The sequence below is a fragment of the Nelumbo lutea genome, chromosome 1 (genome assembly GCF_056320005.1).
Source record: "Nelumbo lutea isolate HS-2025 chromosome 1, American lotus-T2T, whole genome shotgun sequence".
Taxonomy (NCBI): domain Eukaryota; kingdom Viridiplantae; phylum Streptophyta; class Magnoliopsida; order Proteales; family Nelumbonaceae; genus Nelumbo; species Nelumbo lutea.
Genome location: NC_142684.1, coordinates 86,561,803 through 86,579,503, shown reverse-complemented (window position 1 = coordinate 86,579,503; position 17,701 = coordinate 86,561,803). Strand labels below are relative to the sequence as shown.

The following is a 17,701-nucleotide window of genomic DNA, read 5'->3' as shown; positions in this document are numbered from 1 at the left end:
ACTTGCATTCATCCAAAATGACATTAGTTGTATCAAATAAGGGAAGATTTCAAATCTTTTGGAATGTCCCAAATTTTCTGTTCTTCTGTTTCAACCAAACACATCCTAATATGCTAACAGTCCAAGTAGCTTCCAGAGTCCAGATGCCCTCAGAAGTTGCTTCTACGGTTACAGTACTTGCAAAAACCCAGGCTTGAGACTTTATACCAAGAATAGAAATCTTGGTATACCAAGAATAGAAATCTGAAATTACCAAAAAGATTGAGAGATGTTTGTAATAGCAATAACTGTGATTCCTACGAACCAGAATAATTTAGTCCTTGCTATGGATTCTTCCATCTTTCTGATGAGAATCTGCAAGACCATGATGGTAATACTTTCTGTTGTCTCTGTGGTGGATTTAGAGACTGAGTATTGAATTACCCAGGAAACCTGCTTATTAGATTCATCTCCTCTACTTTCAAAAAGAGAATATAATTCCTTGCAACCAATGGACAACAAAGTCAACCTAGCTGCTAGGAAGTTATACAATAGCTATTAAGTCAGACCCATTAGAAACTTTTGGAGAATCATCCGGGTTTTCCAAGCCTATGCCCAAGCAGACCTATGAGCCTATGATTCTGAATGTGCAACCCTCTTGTGAAAATATCCCCACGGATAATTGGCTTACATCTTCTGTATTATGCAACCACGTAGATAGGTCACGGAAAACAAGAAGCAACTTCTTGATGAGGGTTGAAAATCTTCAAGGGAATTACCGTACCTCCCTTAAATAGAAAATGACACAATTTGGTAATCAATAGCAGATGGCACCTAGAAAATAGTTAGAAAGGCTGGCTTCACATTATAAAAATAAAAAAAAAAATAGAAAACCTTTTTTTATGAACATGGAAATTCAGTTTAACATTGAAAATAGCATTGGCAATATCATTAGATGAGATTGGGAATAAACTATAAACGGCACTCCTATTTGAAATCCAACCAATTGAACATATTTATCCAATTTGAGGAAGCAGGAACATTCATTTATTCATCCTTTCCATATGTAAGTTGAAAATGAATACATTGAATAGAGGGGCTTGACAAATTTTTGTTATTAATGGTGAGCAAAACTTTAATGGAAACAGGAGGACAATATGCTGTTAGTTCCATTCTACATGTAGGCTACAAATTGCTCTGTTGTTTCTGGGGGTGGTGTTTGTAAATTGATTTCAATAGCTTATTGTCTGCAGTATACAAGAATTACTGAAGGTGGGCATGTTTTTCTTGCACATCTGGAGAGGATAAGATTATACTCAGATTAAGAAGGAACATCTTACCATGCTTAAGATGCCACAATTCTTTGGAAGATCTGCTGCAAACTCAAATACTGAGCATCTTCTGAAGTCACAAACACATTTTGGTCTTCTTTCCCTGCCTTTCTTCCCAATCAAGTGTGGAATGAACATCTTAACTCCACAAGCAGTTGACACTCCACTTGAACTCGGTGAAAGTTTTTCTTTCTGAAAATATTGTCTAGTCGAGACAAAAGCCTCATGAATGGATGGATCATCAAATGAGCATAGATTCCTTTCAATCATCAGAGGTCACTTGAATGGGAGTCATTGAATAGAGGGGCTTGACAAATTTTTGTTATTAATGGTGAGCAAAACTTTAATGGAAACAGGAGGACAATATGCTGTTAGTTCCATTCTACATGTACAAATAGCTCTGTTGTTTCCGGGTTGGTGTTTGTAAATTGATTTCAATAGCTTATTGTCTGCAGTATACAAGAATTACTGAAGGTGGACATGTTTTCCTTGCACATTTGGAGTAGATAAGATTATACTCAGGTTAAGAATGAACATCTTACCATGCTTAAGATGCCACAATTCTTTGGAAGGTCTGCTGCAAACTCAAACACTGAGCATCTTCTGAAGTCACCAACACATTGTTGTCTTCTTTCCCTGCCTTTCTTCCCAATCAAGTGTGGAATGAATATCTTAACTCCACAAGTAGTTGACACTCCACTTGAACTCGGTGAAGGTTTTTCTTTCTGAAACTATTGGCTAATCGAGATAAAAGCCTCATGAATGGATGGATCATCAAATGAACATAGATTCCTTTCAATCATCAGAGGTCACTTGGATGGGAGTCATTGGTTAGGGATAGAGAGTAGGCCGACAGTAAGGCAGAACTGTCGAAGCTCCCTTGGAAATTGAGTTCCCAAATTGCAGACTGAAGCTCCTCCAAATTTAACCATTTAGATGACTCCGCCTCCCCTGACTCCCCCAACACCTTCACAACTTGTCTCATCGTTGGCCGATCACGAGGGTCAGGACATGCACACAACAAGCCAAGACGAAGAAACTTCTCTACCTCCTCAGCGTCGCACCTCCCCTTCGCCATCAGCCGCTCGTCCAGCGCAGACAGCAACTCCCCACGCTCTGCTAGTCCCCGCACCCAATCAACCAAAGCTGGCTTCCCATCCTCTATGGGTCTCCGCCCGCAAACAACTTCAAGAATCAAGATCCCAAAACCAAACACGTCGGTCTGTGTCGACGCCCGCCCGCTCCGCAACACTTCGGGAGCCATGTATCCCACAGTTCCAACCACGCGGGTTGTGTTCCTCGGCTGGCCTTGAACATGAATTTGAGCCAACCCGAAATCTCCTAACCTGCCACTCATATCTCTGTCAAGCAACACATTACTGGATTTTATGTCTCTGTGCAAGACTCTAGCTTCCCAGCCCTCGTGCAAGTACAAGATCGCAGCAGCCACATCCTTCATCACTCTCACCCTGTCTTCCCAACCCAACATCATACTCTGCTCACATTCAAAGATTCTCTTGTCCAAGCTCCCATTCTCCATATGATCATACAGCAAAATCAAGCTCCCCTTCTCTCTCTTGCACCAGCCTCTTAACCCAACTAAGTTTCTGTGCTTCAATCGGCCAAGGCTCGATACCTCAGCCAAGAATTCTTTCATTCCTTCATCAGTCTCGAGCGAAATGCGCTTCACAGCAACCTCGGCTCCTCCTGACAAAACCCCTTTATAGACCTTCCCGTTCCCTCCAACTCCAATTACATTTTCCTCCGAGAACCCCTTGGTTGCCGCGTGAACCTCCTTGTAAGTGACCCGATGGGGCCAGTACTCCAACTCCCATTCTTCCATCTCCTCTCTTTCCCTCATTCTCCTCCTCTTCTTAACTAAAAGCAGAGATATCAGGGCAGCACAGACGAGAACAACGACAACCGCCACCGTGATCCCCGCAATTACTCCTTTTGATCGAAGAACAGAACTCTTAGGAGGAACAAACGACGGCAAATTCGAAGTTAATAAGGAATCTCCAATCGAGACATTTGAATTACTGAAACACCAAGCAAGAATCCTATGATATTCAACTAACTGTCCTGTTGCTGCTGTGAAGCCGACATACATTTCGCCTAGAAGAACGTCTGACAGATTGATGGGAGTACTGATCAAAGGCAACTGGGGCCTTTTCAATCCAGCTCGGACCATGGTGACATTAAGCTGAGAATTCGAGTAGTCGATCCATACTTGATAGTTGGCGCCATTGTTGAGCTTCAAATCATGAAAAGTCCCATTTTGATCAATTTTCTTCTCACCCCAATAACCGGCCGGTTGGACAGTTAATGACGTGAGTGAGTTAACATCGATGCCGACATGGTTGTCGTTGATATCATTGAATTCTTGATTCTGGAAGACATCAAATTCGATACCCAGTACGTGGTTGGTGGGGCTGCCGCTGTTGGTGCGGTTAAAGAGGCCTAGATTTTGAGAAGAGCTGGTGCCATTGATTCCGGTGGTGGGAGCAAAGATGAAGACAAGGCCGTGGCCGGAGAGTTGGCCCTCATTGGGAGAGATGGAGAAGATGAAGGAGGTGTAGAATGGAAGGAACGTGAACGAGTTGGGAGGTCTGGTTGGTATCTTTGTGGGGTAAAGGGCGCGGCCAATGGAGAAGGCAGAGTTGTTTGTAAGGATGAGAATACGAGACTCGAGCGACGCGTTGCCGTAGAACAAGAGATCGGAGGAAGCAAAGCCGTTGAAGACCAAATCGACGGTGGATGTTGATGGGAAGAACAGAACAAGGAATAGGAGTTGCAGATAGATAAGCTGCGCCATTTCAGAAGAAGAGAAGTAACAGAGAAAACGAGTTAACCGGAAAAGGGGAGAAAGGTAGTGGTGGTATTTGGTTAAATGCTGCGTTTGGAATCAGTGTAAAACGTTATCGGTACACCGAACCGTAAAAGTAGCGTTGCGGCTGTTTGAAGACTAATTTATCGATGGAATATTTACATCGATGATCCATTTAAAACTTTAGGCTTCGTTTGGACTATGGAACCGGTGATAATTACATTTTGAAAACCGTGATATAAAAGTATAAAATTTTATATTCATAAAAATTGATGAGGTTTTATATCAGTTCATAATGTAAAATTCCATTCAATTCAAACACTAATAAATCTAAATTGAAGTGGAGTTTTATATTGATCTTCATTTATATTTCTTCCAAATACCAATAAAACCAAATCAATATAATGTTTAATAGGTTTTAGATTATAGAAGTACAATTTTATATCGATAACCGATAAACTTAATACATTTTACACTGAATCTGAGTAGAGTTTTATATTAATGAGTACACTCTCATTCCAAATGAAGACAAAATCGAATTGATGCAACTTTTTACACCATTCTTGATTTATATCGATTCCAAACGCAGTCTAAAGGTATTCACGACTAATCAAAACTTTTTCACTAAAACGAAAAATCTATACAACATTTTTCCTTTTTCGACTAGAAGAAGGTTCGCTAACCAAAGGACGGAAAGAGGTGTAATAGTGAAATGTGTGGATGGCATGACCCACTTTTGCGGGCCGCCGGCATCCTGCTTGGCCCGGAGGGAAGCCGCGGGCCAGTGAGCAGTAGTATAATCTTTCAGAAAATTGGAAAAAAAAAATAAAAAATTAAAATTAAAATAAAGTAACGAGAATATAAAATAAATAAGAAATTTTAAAAATACAAGAAAATTGAAATAAAGTTATATTACATTGAAAATAAAAAATTATATATATATACATCACCATTATTATTATTATTAATATCATATCGGTGGTCCATGGGCTCCAAAACCCCAGCCCAGCACGACACGGGTTTTATTGGCCCGTAGGCGGGGGGGATGAATGAGTCCAAAACAAGTTGATCTCCAGCAGTGCATTGACATTTGGCAACCGGATTGGTCAAGAATATGAAATTATAGATTATATTGCCTTCCTTGACTTTTTTATTGGGTTGAATACAAAACATTTATGAAGTATTTTTTTTTCTCTATTTAACTAGCGGATGAACATGATGGTAAGTGGTTAGTCAAAGATAAATTATTATATAGGAAAAAATTGTGAAAGGTAAATTTTTTAATTAAATTTTATTGAAAAAAAAAGATTTATTTAAAATAAATAAAAATTTATGGATAATAATATATTTAATTTAACAAAATAAAATAATAAATAAATAATTATGGCCATCAGGCAATAGAGTGAAAGAGGGAGAGATAACTTTTGTCATTGTATTTTTTATTTTATATAGCGGAGTAATTGTAAAAAGTTAAATAATAATTAATTTAAATTTAATAAAAAACAAATTTAGTAAAATAAATTAGGTAAATAGACAATCAAGTGAGAGAGTAAATATATATAAATATATACATGATTCTATGTCTTACTTTGCTAGCAATAATAATTTCTTAGATTATTAAATTATTAACTAATTAAATAATTTAGTAAAATAAGTAAATGAATAAATAAAACTTTATGTATTATCAACATAAAATTGGAAAAGGCTATTTCAAATTATTTAATTAATTAATTTAGCACTGTTAATGGGTAGGACTGAACTATCGGGCCACCAAGCCCATGAATAGGCTTAGCCTAGTTTATGGCCCAACCTGGCCTAAGACTTGACTTGTGGCCCGCCACGGCTCAAACCGTATATTATATAATATATAATTTTATTTTCAATTTTATTATATTATTTCATTTGATTATTGCATATATATAAACAACTATATACATCAAAATTCATATAAAATAAAATTTTAATATATTTTTTATTTTTATATATATTTTTTAATTTATGTTAACTTTTTCATTTATTTTCTCAAAAATTTAAGAAAAATGAATTAGCTCTGATCGTGGCCTGGCCTGGCCTAAGACTTGTCCCACAGACCAGCCTGGCCCGTGGTGCGACATAGGCCTATGCGGGAGCCGGGGGTTGTATCGGGCCAAACCCCTAAAGTATCCTAAGGGAGGTCAGTACGACCTGACTCAGCACAGACCAACATGACCCAATTGTAAATAAAATGAGATAAAAACAATTTTTAACAAATATGAAAAAGGTAAAAGTTTAGTGGCATCATTATAAATAGTTAACAGTGGCACCATTGTAAATAATTAGTATCAAATATGAAAGAGGGAAAGGAGAAAGGACAAGTTATGATTTTTTTTATTCAATGGAATCATTGTAATTAATTAAATTTGTAATGGTTAAAAGCATGAAAAAGTACAGGTTATAAGATTTCATTATGAAAATTGATGTAGCGTGATCTGACTACTCCCTGCTGGAGGATGATCTGGCTTACAGTCGGGCAGCGAGCTAGGTGAATTTGCAGGAAAGAGGATCAGAGAACCCAGGGTGGATAACCTGGCCAGGTCGCTCTGATGCTTTAGTCAGTAAACTGATGCGAGCTAAAAAGCTTAGAGAGCTTAGAGAGCTAGAAAGCTAGAGAGTAGAAAAATCATGCGTACCTTGTGTCATTGGGCTTGGTGCCTTTATATAGTTGAGCCCTTGCGGGTTTTGTGGACCGGTTCCAGGATCTTCGTCCTGATGGGATCCATTTCCGCTTTAATTGGGGGGTAACGTTATCAATTCCGCCCGATCCGGGAGGGGAGAAGATAAGCTTGCCGTTACGCGGCGAGATCCCGTGAGATTCAGAGTCTGTTGGAGCGACTTCTGAGATCGTTACATTATGGCCTAGGTCGGTAGCCCCAAGCTGATACTTCTGTCTTTTTAGTTCTGAACTGGATTGAGTGTCGAGGTGCCTCGATTCCGAGGTGACTGCGCTGTGGTGACCTTGCACCGAGGTGACCCTGTACCGAGGTGACCCTTGTGCCGAGATGATTGAATACCCGAGCTCAATTATTGCAAACTAATCTGGCTAGGCTGAGCTATCATCTCTTAGTTAGTTCGTGTCCACGTGTCCCCTTTTTGCTAGGTCAGACCAAATCACCATTCATCAATTGCCCCCCACTCCCCGAGCTAGGGGTCTTAACCCGGTGCGGAGAGTTCATGACGAGTCCATATGGATTTGGCATGAGGTCTAAGCGGTTTGACGGGCGAATCATTGGTCGAACCAGTTCGGCCACTCGACTCAACCAGGAATAACCCAAGTTGCATCAGGTGTACGCACGGACGTCAAACCGTTTTATAAACTCCGCGGATGTCAAAACATGCGCTAAACCGATTTCAACCTTGGGGGTCGTGCAACTGGTTTTCCTAGGAGTTGTTGGATCATGACGATCTTGACCGTTGATTCCCGGGCACACTGGCTATAAATAAGGGGTAAGGAACTCATTTTCTTCGCCACAAGTCCGCTAATCTTCAATCTGAGGTCGCGCTCGAGTCCTTCAGTTCGATGTTTCTTTAGTTCGGTGTCTTTCCGAGATCGTCTTCCTTTCTCTGGTCTTTCTTTTGGTGAGTCTTCCTTTCAGGCCGTAGAATTTTGCCCTGCCGAGGAGGTTACCTCGGGTCAGGATGCGGTCGGCAGTCCTCTCGAGGTGGACTCACCCTAGGGGGAGCGAGAGGCCTCTGATAATCTGGCTTCCACCTCGCATCGAGGTCAGCTGCTAGATAACTTTGGCCTGTCGACAATGACGACGGATAGGCTCCAATCCCTAGTAGCCCGGTACAGGCTTCCAAACAACTTCGTCTACAGTATCCCCTTAGGTAATTTCCCTTTTGAGCACGGTAATGATGAGATCGTGTTCTTCGAGGAACAGCTCGTAGTTGGTCTTCTTCTTCAACTTCACCCTTTGATAGTCGAAGTCATAAAGTTGTTCAACATCACCATAGACCAGTTGCACCCGAACTATATTTGCAACGTCGTAGGCACCATTTCTCTTTTCCATGACTACAACCTTCCTCTCGACCTCTACATCTTTTCCTCTATTCTTTCCATTAAAAAGAACTCATCCCGTGTTCTGCCCGAGCACATGCGAACTTATTACCTGTCATCTCGTCCTGGCTTCAAACTCTTGCACGAACTCCCGAACCAGGCCTCGACCTGGAAGATACACTACTTGGTGCTCCGCAACACTAAGGGGTGGCCTTTCCCGACCCATTGGAGGGCAGCCATCTAGGACCCTGGTGTCTAGTTGGACTTGAAGACAAGGGAAGTGCTCTGATCTTGGGTGGAGCTCGGCTTGAAGTTCGTAGAGGAGAAGCTTGTGCAGGCCGGTCAGAGTCCCGGTAAGTCGTTGTTTATCGTATTTCCTTTGTTTTATTTCGGTATTGTTTCTAACAGTTCGTTTTCGTTGCAGTTATTATGGACATCCCCATGAACGAACTCTTCGGGAGTATGAAGAAGGGGAAGAAGAAGCGAGCTTCAAAAAGAGCTCGTGTTGAGTCCCCACTGGCTGCCGTTCCAGAGCCCGAGCAGCCATCAACCACCGAGCAATCTCCTGTGATAGACCTAGTCGAGGAGGAATCAGGCAAGCTCTCCCCGCCCCACACGCCCGAGGAGGCTACGTCTTCGGAGCCCACCCCGGCAGCTACCGCTTCTTCAAGCAGCGACGATGCAACTTAGAGAATTTTGACTCTGAAGTACGGCCTCCTCAAGAGCAAAGGCGCAGTGTATGTTGAGGAGGTTGCTAGCTGGGCCGAACTACCAGTTGCTTAGCTCGATGCCTAAGCGGCTACTCACTGCATGGTGGTAAATTTTCGGGCTTGTCTTCTTCGAGCTGTCTTGTACTTCGCTTTTTATATGCTGACGCTTGTTTTCTTCTCTTGGTAGGTGAATTCCGCCATCCATGCCTTGGCTTACCAGTCCGAGGTGAACTTGAAGAGGGCCTTTGCAGCCGAGTCTTCCCGCAAGGTGCACACCAAGCTGAAATTAGCCCGCAATGATTATAACCAACTGAAGAAGGACGCACAGACTAAGAAAGAGCTGATCACATTGCTAATGTCCGAGAAGAAGGATACCGAAGAGCGTGAAGCGGCCTTGAAAAAGGAGCTCGCAGAGCAGGAGGCAACGTTGAAGAGGGAGGTGGAGAACCTTGAGGCTCATGTGAAGGAGCGGACTGAGATACTTCTTCAAGCAGTGGAGGAAGCCAAGGTTAAGGCCGTCAAGGAGTACAAGACTTCGGCGAAGTACCAGAGGGAAATGGTCGAGGTGGGCATGGCGAGCTACCGCAAAGGTTTTAAACTTAGTAGGTGGCTGACCCGACATGAGTTCCCCCAGCTCGACCTCAGTGCCATAACTACTTCGCGGGTCACAGAGGAGATGGCCGTAAAAGCTGCCCAAGATTTGGACTCCGAAGCAGAAAGCGACTGCAACCTGTTCGATGAGGAGGAGGAGACCGGTGCTGGCGAAGCCTCTACCAAGGACGAGGAGCCCCAAAATGACTAGAAGCCTCTTCTTGATCCTTTATGATGTATACTTCGAGCCTCCAAGCTCGCTTCATAGTAAAAGTTTCTCTTTTTCCTTCTTTTTTGTACTCAACTTTACAAATGTTTTGGCTATCTCTGTGCAAGAAACTTTCTAAGTGTAAATAACACCCGAGCTGGCCAACTATTCCAAATAGGAAATTTTTTTCTAGATGTTGGTTACCCCGAATTGTCGAGCTAACGAGCTGGACTACGAGTAGGGATAATCAGAGTAGATCTTTTTCCAATGTTGGTTACCCCAAACTGTCGAGCTAACGAGTTGGATTCCGAGTAGGGGTAACTTCGCATCATTGTACCCCGAGGTGGGCAGACACTGTAGGGTATATACCAGACCTGTCTACACACGGGCTACTCAATTAGGTGTCGGTTATCCCTTAGTGCCAAGCTGTCGGGCCTGACTTCAAATGGGATTAACCAGTTGTTATATGCTAACATGGGCTAGACATAGTAGGGGTTGTACCCGAACTTTCTATGCCTTAGGCATGAAAACTGATTTGCCTATGCTGAAGAGGCGACTATGACTTGTCTGCCTATGCCGAAGTGGCGACTAGGACTTGTCCGCCCATGCCAAAGAGGCGACTGGGACTTATCCGCCCATGTCGAAGAGGTGACTGGGACTTATCGTAGTGCTGAGGTCTTACGTCAGATCGGCATCATGGCCCTTGGGCTTCTGGAGGTGACTCACAGTCCTCTCTCGAGTTCAGTGATCACAAGTAATATCTTCTTAGGTAGTCGATGTTCCACGCTTGAGGTACTTGCTTCCCCTCCAGAGTCTTGAACTCGTACGTACCTTCCCCAAATACCCGTCTTACTCGGTACGGACCTTCCCAATTCCGTCCGAGTTTACCAACGATGGGCTCAAGTACCATAACCTTCCGAAGAACCAGGTCGTCAACATGGAAGTGTCATTTTTTGAATCGGGTGTTATAGTACTGAGCTATTCTCTGTTGGTATGCTACAGTCCGAATGTATGCTAGGTCTCGTACTTCTTCCACTAGGTCCAGGTTAGTATGGGGCTCGCCATCATTCGTCTCTTCATCGTAGGCCTCCAAGCGTAGTGTAGGCACCTCGATTTCTGTTGGGATCACCGCTTTTGTGCCATAAGTGAGGTTAAAAGGAGTCTCACTTGTGGTAGTCTTGATGGTAGTCCGGTAGGCCTAGAGTACACTGGGCAGTTCATCTACCCACAATACTTTGGCTTGAGCTAAGCGAGCTTTCAGTCCACGAAGTATGGCTCTGTTGGTGACTTTTGCTTGCCTGTTTGCCTGGGGGTGTGCCACCGAGGTAAAATTTTGCTGAATTCCTATTTCGACACACCAATTATGAAACTTGATATCCTCGAATTGCTTCCCGTTGTCAGAGATGAGTACCCGAGGTAGCCTGAAGTGACACATTATGTTCTTCCAAAAGAAGTTTTGTATGTTGCGGTCTATGATTGTTGCTAGAGGTTCAACTTCCACCCACTTCGTAAAATAGTCTACTGCTACAACCAGAAACTTCCTTTGTCCTGTCGCTGGCGGGAATGGGCCAAGTATGTCGATTCCCCACTGTATGAAGGACCATGAGCTAGTGAGGTATTTCAGATCAGCAGTAGGTCGATGGTGGATGTTAGCATGCCTCTGACACTTATCGCACTTCTTGACGAGCTCGAGTGCGTCTGCCTTCATCGTGGGCCAGTAGTAGCATTTCCATAACGCCTTCTGTGTGAGAGCCCTATCCCCCAAGTGTCCGCAAGTGTCTGTTGTGCAAGCCTTCATGGGTGTCGCAGAGTACATACTCGACCTCTAAGGGTCGCAAGCAGCACAAGTAGGGGAGCGTGAAGGACCTTCTGTACAGTTGTCCGTCTATAATGATGTACTTAGTGGACTGACACTCTACCCTTTGGGCCGCATTGCATTCTGCTGGGAGGGTCCCGTGAAACAAGTAACTCATGAGTGGGTTGATCTAGCTCGATTTTGCTTGTGCTACAAGAGCAACCTCTCATGCCCCCCCCCGAGAATGCTAGGCTGAGGTAAGTACTCTATATACACGGTTCGCATGGTGTTGCAGCTTGTGCTGGCTAATCAAGACAAGGCATCAGCCTCAGCGTTCTCGAACCTCAGAATCTGTCTAATAAAGTAGGAAATGAAGCCGCGTAGGATCTCCCTAACTTTGGCCAAGTAAGCAGCCATGGTGGGGTTGCAGTTTTCATACCCACCGCTTACTTGGTTGACTACGAGCTAAGAGTCATTGCATATGATGAGGTGTTTTTCCTTCATTTCCCTTGCTAGGGTGAGCCCAACGACCAATGCTTCGTATTCTGCTTCATTGTTTGATGCCGCGAACCCAAACCGGAGTGTGTATTCCAGCTTCACCTCGCTTGGACCATATAGAATTATTCCTGCACCGCTTCCTTGTTGGTTGGACAAGCCGTCAATGTGGAGAATCCAGGGCTGACACTCTGTATTCCACTCGAAGTCTCTACTCTTTTTTATGGCATTAAAAAAGAGTAGGTTGTGATCTGCCAATTTAGACATAAAACGGATCAAGGCGGCTATCCAGCCATTCAGCCTCTGAACCTCTTTTAGTTTGTGGGGTGGTCTCATATCTAAGATGGCCTTTATTTTTTCTGGGTTGGCTTCGATGCCACGTCGGTTGACTATATAGCCCAAAAATTTACCCGAGGTGACCTTGAAGACACATTTGTTAGGATTTAATTTCATATTATATTTTTGTAAAATTAGAAAAACACTTCACAAATCATCTAACAAAAAATTCGAATACTAGGTCTTCACAACCATGTCATCAACATAACAATCAACTTTAATGCCGATTAAAGGCTCAAAAAATTTGTTTACAAGTCTTTGAAAGGTTGCTCCAACATTTTTTAGTCCGAAGGGCATGACCTTGTAGCAATACAACCCGAGTTCAGTGATAAAGGCAATTTTTTCTTCATTGGTGGGGTCCATCCTAATCTGGTTGTAACCGGAATAGGCATTGAGGAAGCTCAACAATTCATGCCCTGAGGTCGCATCCACTAGGCGGTCGATCTTGGGCAGCGGGAAGCAGTCTTTCGGGTAGGCTCTATTCAGGTCGGTGTAATCGATGCACATGCACCACTTTCCGTTGGCCTTTTTTACCAGAACTAGGTTAGCTACCCAGCTCAGGTAATGGACTTCCCTGATGAAGTCTACCGCTAAGAGCTTCTCGACCTCTTCATCAACTATCCTCCAGCGTTCTGGGGTGAGGTTCCGCTTTTTCTATCTAACTGGCCTGACTAAGGGATCGGTATTTTATGAGTTAGAATCTTGGAATCTATTCTGGGCATCTCTATCGCAGACCAAGCAAATATATCTAAATTTTGTAGTAGGAAGCTTACCAGCTGAGAGCGAAGTGGCTCCTCGATCGAAGTGCCGATCTTGAGAGTCTTGGCTGGGTCATCGGTTGAGCCCAGGATGTGGATCGTCTCCTCTATTGGTGCAGCTCGCTCGTTGGCATACTTTGTTGGTCGCTCGAATTCGATGTTAACCACTAGCTTTGCTTTCCCATTGAGGGCGGCTACATAGCACTTGCGAGATTCAAGTTGGTCACCTCGCACAACCCCTACTCCATAATCCGTTGGGAACTTCATTGCTAGATAATAGGTGGATACTACTGCTTGTAAGACATGAGTAATGGGTTGACCTACTATGGCATTGTAAGGAGAGGGAGTTGCGACCACCAGAAATGTGTGCTCAAACCTCACGATATTTAGCCACGTGCTGGCCTTTACGGGTACTGAGACTCACCCAAGAGGTCTGACCTCCTCGCCTTTGAAGCCTACCAGGGGAGTATCCGTCGGTTTTAGGTCACTTTTCTAGAGTTACAGCTTGTCAAAGGTGTCCTTGAACAATATGTTTGTCGAGCTACCCAAGTCCACTAGGATGCGCTTGACTTCGAAGTCCTTGAGCCTCAGGTTTATTACCAGAGCGTCGTCATGAGGATACTGGATCCCAAGTGCATCGTCCTCCATGAAGTAAATTGGTTCTTCAAGTCGATGTCACTTTGGCGGGTTCTGCTCCTCATTTTCTAGCTCACGGACTGAGGTTCGTCCTACTGTCGAAATACACCCCGCGATGATGGACCCGCCAGTAATCATATTGATTACCCCGCGGATCGGTCTCTCCTCAGGCAATTGCCGTGGCGGCTGCTCGTTCTACCTGTTGTTGGACTCGGGGGCATTCCTTCTCTAGTCCCCTTGCTAGTCTGTTTTCCGATCTGTCTGGCTTCTTTCTTCTCGTTGTACAAAGTTTTTCAAGTACCTACGGCGGATGAGCTCCTCTATCTCGTCACGGAGGTTTCTGTAATTCTCCGTATTGTGCCCATGGTCTTTGTGGAAATGACAATACACGCTCCTGTTTCTTGTTGCGGGATCTCCCCTCAACCTAGGAGGCCACTTGATAAAGGAGGAGTCCTTGATGGCCATGAGGATTTCTCCTCGCTTAGCGTTCAGATGTGTGTAGTTCATCCTTTCAACAAGTGGGGTCATGGAGCGCCAACCTGACTTGCGAGAACGCGAAGGAGATCATCTCCCAGACTTATTTCCTCCTCTGCTCGGGGACTTACTCTTTCTTCTTTTGTGCCCGTCATTACTTGTGTTATCACTGTCTCTTTTTCTTTTTTCTGCCGGGTTGTTAGTCTTCTGGTTCATTTCCTCTTCGATTCCAATGAACTAGTCGGCTATCTTGAGGAATTCTATGATGTCTTTAGCTTTATTGGACACCACATGCCATTTGAACTCTCTGTGAGTTATGCTTTTCTTGGCTGTCGTGAGTCTTACCATTGGATCTAAGTCAGGGATCTGCAGGTAGGTGACGTTGAAACGTTTGATGTAACTTCTAATCGACTCCCCTTCTCTTTGAACCATGTTGACGAAGCTCTCCTGCAATCTCAGGCACTTCTTGCTAGTGATGAAATGCGAGGTAAACAACTTTGCGAACTACACCCAACTCTTGATCGATCTCGGCACGAGGTTCCAGTACCATGTCCGAACTACTCCCTTGAAAGTTGTAAAGAAAGCCACACACATGCATGACTCGTCAGCCCCAACTAGGATTGGAAGGAGTCCACATGATCATTAGGATCAAAAGACCCATCATATTTGTCCAAGGGAGGAATCTTGAAATTTTTGGGCATCGGGGTCGCCAAGAGCTCGGGAGACAGGGGAGACAACCAAGAAAGTAGGGGAGGAGCTACCTTTGTAGCTACTGAGCTCGCCTCCTCCTTACCTTTAGCCTATCCTTCTTGTGGGTTTGGTCTCGCTGGCTAGCTATTCTGAGCTGAAGTACAGTGTGCCTTACGATGCCTCTATTGCTGCTTCTTTATCGACTCGGCCTTGGTGCTGCTAATCTCGATATGCTCCGGTACTGTTCTGCCGCGAGGTAACTCTTGGTTCCTTGTGGGATTCTGGGCCTGGCTATCATGGACGGAGAGGCCTTGCCTTGAGTTCGCTCCTAGAACCTCGAACCGTTTACCTACAAGCGACCCATCTTGCTATGAACGCCAAGAAAGATTAGCCCTATTAGGTTAAGTATCCCCGGACCTGTTTCTGAGGTTTCCCCTGTGAAGCAGGTGGAGTAACCTGACCATTTCCCCTCCCGTGGGGTGAGACCTGACTCCTAGGAAGAACTGGAACTTGGGAAGTCTCTTCGCCTTGGTGGGAAGATCGAATGTTCTGGTTCACGTGAGGTGGTCTATTCTGATTTTACTAGGCCTCTAGGTGCCGAGGTGGAACCGGCTGCTAGCTCTACGGCAATGGGGGGAACTGCTGTTGGTACTGCTGGTAGAATATGTACTGCTGGTATTGCTGGAGTTGCTGAACCTACTACATTTGGACCTGAATGGCCCACACACTCTGCACCAGGTCATCAAACTATGACTGTCCAACTCTGGGGGGAACCATAGACGGCTTAGAAAAGGTTGCGCCTACCATTGGGGGAAGTGGGGCATTCACGTGTGTGGCGTTTGGTGACATGGTCAGTGTTGGGGTTGCCCCCCCGGAGACGTTCATCTCACTGCTCTGTTCGGCATGACTAGAAGATGCCATTGATTCAAGGGAAAGCTGATGACTGTAAAGAAGGCTTTTTGATCGTTTCCCACAAACAACGCAATTGATGTAGCATGATCTGACTTCTCCCTACTGGAGGATGATCTGGCTTCCAGTTGGGCATCGAGCTAGGTGAATCTACAGGAAAGAGGATCAGAGAACCCGGGGTGGCTAACCCGGCAAGGTCACTCTGATGCTTAAGTCAATAAACTGATGCGAACTACAAAGTTTTGAGAGCTTAGAGAGCTAGAGAGCTAGAGAGTAGAAAAATCATGCGTACCTTGTGTCATTGGGATTGGTGCCTTTATATAGTTGATCCCTCGTAGGTTTTGCGGACTGGTTCCAGGATCTTCATCCTGATGGGATCCGTTCCCGCTTTAATTGGGTGGTAACATTATCAATTAATAAAGATTGTCAATTTCGCCCGATCCAGGCGGGGAGAAGATAAACTTGCCATTACGCGACGTGATTCCATGAGGTTCGGAGTCTGTTGGAGAGACTTTCGGGATCATTACGTGATGGCCCAGGTCGGTAGCCCCGAGCTGATACTTCAGTCTTTTTAGTTTCGAACTGGATTGAGTCCCGAGGTGCCTTGATTCCAAGGTGACTATGCGCCATGGTGACCTTGCATTGAAGTGACCCTGTGCCGAGGTGATTGAATACCCGACCTCAATTGTTGCGAACTAATCTAGCTAGGCTGAGCTATCATCTCTTACTTGGTTTGTGTCCATGTGTCCCCTTTTTGCTAAGTTGGGCCCAGTCACCCTTCATCAAAAATTAAACACAACCAATTGACAAATTGTTGTTAATTATGTAGTCTTTGTCCAAAAGGCTGCTGACTCAAAGATACATTGTTCATTTGTATTTGTATACAAAGATTAAAAAGTTTCTTCTTCTTCTTCTTCTTCTTCTTCTTCTTCTTCTTCTTCTTCTTCTTCTTCTTCTTTCTACGAGAATAACTTGACAATTTTATGGACAAGCTCATCATCTAGCTTATAAAGGGATTGATGAATAGGGGGCAACGTGTTCCCTTCCTGAATGCAATTAGTTGGGGTGTAAGTTGGGTGGGCTTGGCCAGGTTTTAGCTCAACCCAGGCCTAACCCCAAGAATTGGGTTAGGGTCTAAGGCCCAAGCCCAAGTTCAAGCCTGAACTATTTAATCCAAGTTCAGACCATACTAAAATTTGATGCATTCACTCAACAGGCTCAGGTTGGTCAATCAGCTCAAAATAAAAATTGACAAACATTTATGTGTATACATACATGCATACATACATACATACATATATAGATGTATGCATGCAAATATGTATCTATATATGCAGATATACAAATATATAATCGGACTAGGCTTAGACTACCTAATGGCCCACCCAAATTGCACTCATGGTAAATTAGTAATTAGTTCCCTCTTGCTTGAATCATCTACTCATAGTTAATCGAATCATGGGCTTATTTTTTAAACCAAACCAGGGTTACTGGTTTTCCAACCGAACTGAAGCCAATCGATTAACCAGTTGGCCAGTTTAGTTCATCGATTTTTTATATTTATATATAATATATATTAATACTTTAAATAATAAATAACATATTCTGAATGTATATTTAAATAATGCATATTTATTACTTTATAATATATAAAAAATAGATATAATATACACAAATATACGTAATATATATATATATCAATCAGTTCGATTAACCGTCGATTTTCTATTTTGCTTAACTGAAACCAAGCCAACCGATTCAGTAACCGAATTGCCGATTGGGTTCAATTTTTGGTGTTTCTTGCTCACCCCTAAATGTAATCATTGGTTGTATGGCTCGTATCACACTATTTTGGATAGAATGGTGCAAAGGATGCACTCATTAGAGTATTTTGCATTGGAATTTGAATGGAAAAGTTACTAATAC

The 17,701-nt window shown here is 43.7% G+C and overlaps 1 pseudogene across 1 annotated transcript; it reads right to left on the bottom strand.

Annotated features, from left to right (window-relative positions):
* Nucleotides 1–1,003: 1,003 nt before the first annotated feature.
* On the bottom strand, nucleotides 1,004–4,269 carry LOC148875895 (L-type lectin-domain containing receptor kinase VII.1 pseudogene; annotated as a pseudogene). Its single transcript, XR_016099600.1, has one exon. The product of XR_016099600.1 is annotated as an L-type lectin-domain containing receptor kinase VII.1 pseudogene (transcript).
* Between the last annotated feature and the right edge of the window lie 13,432 nt (nucleotides 4,270–17,701).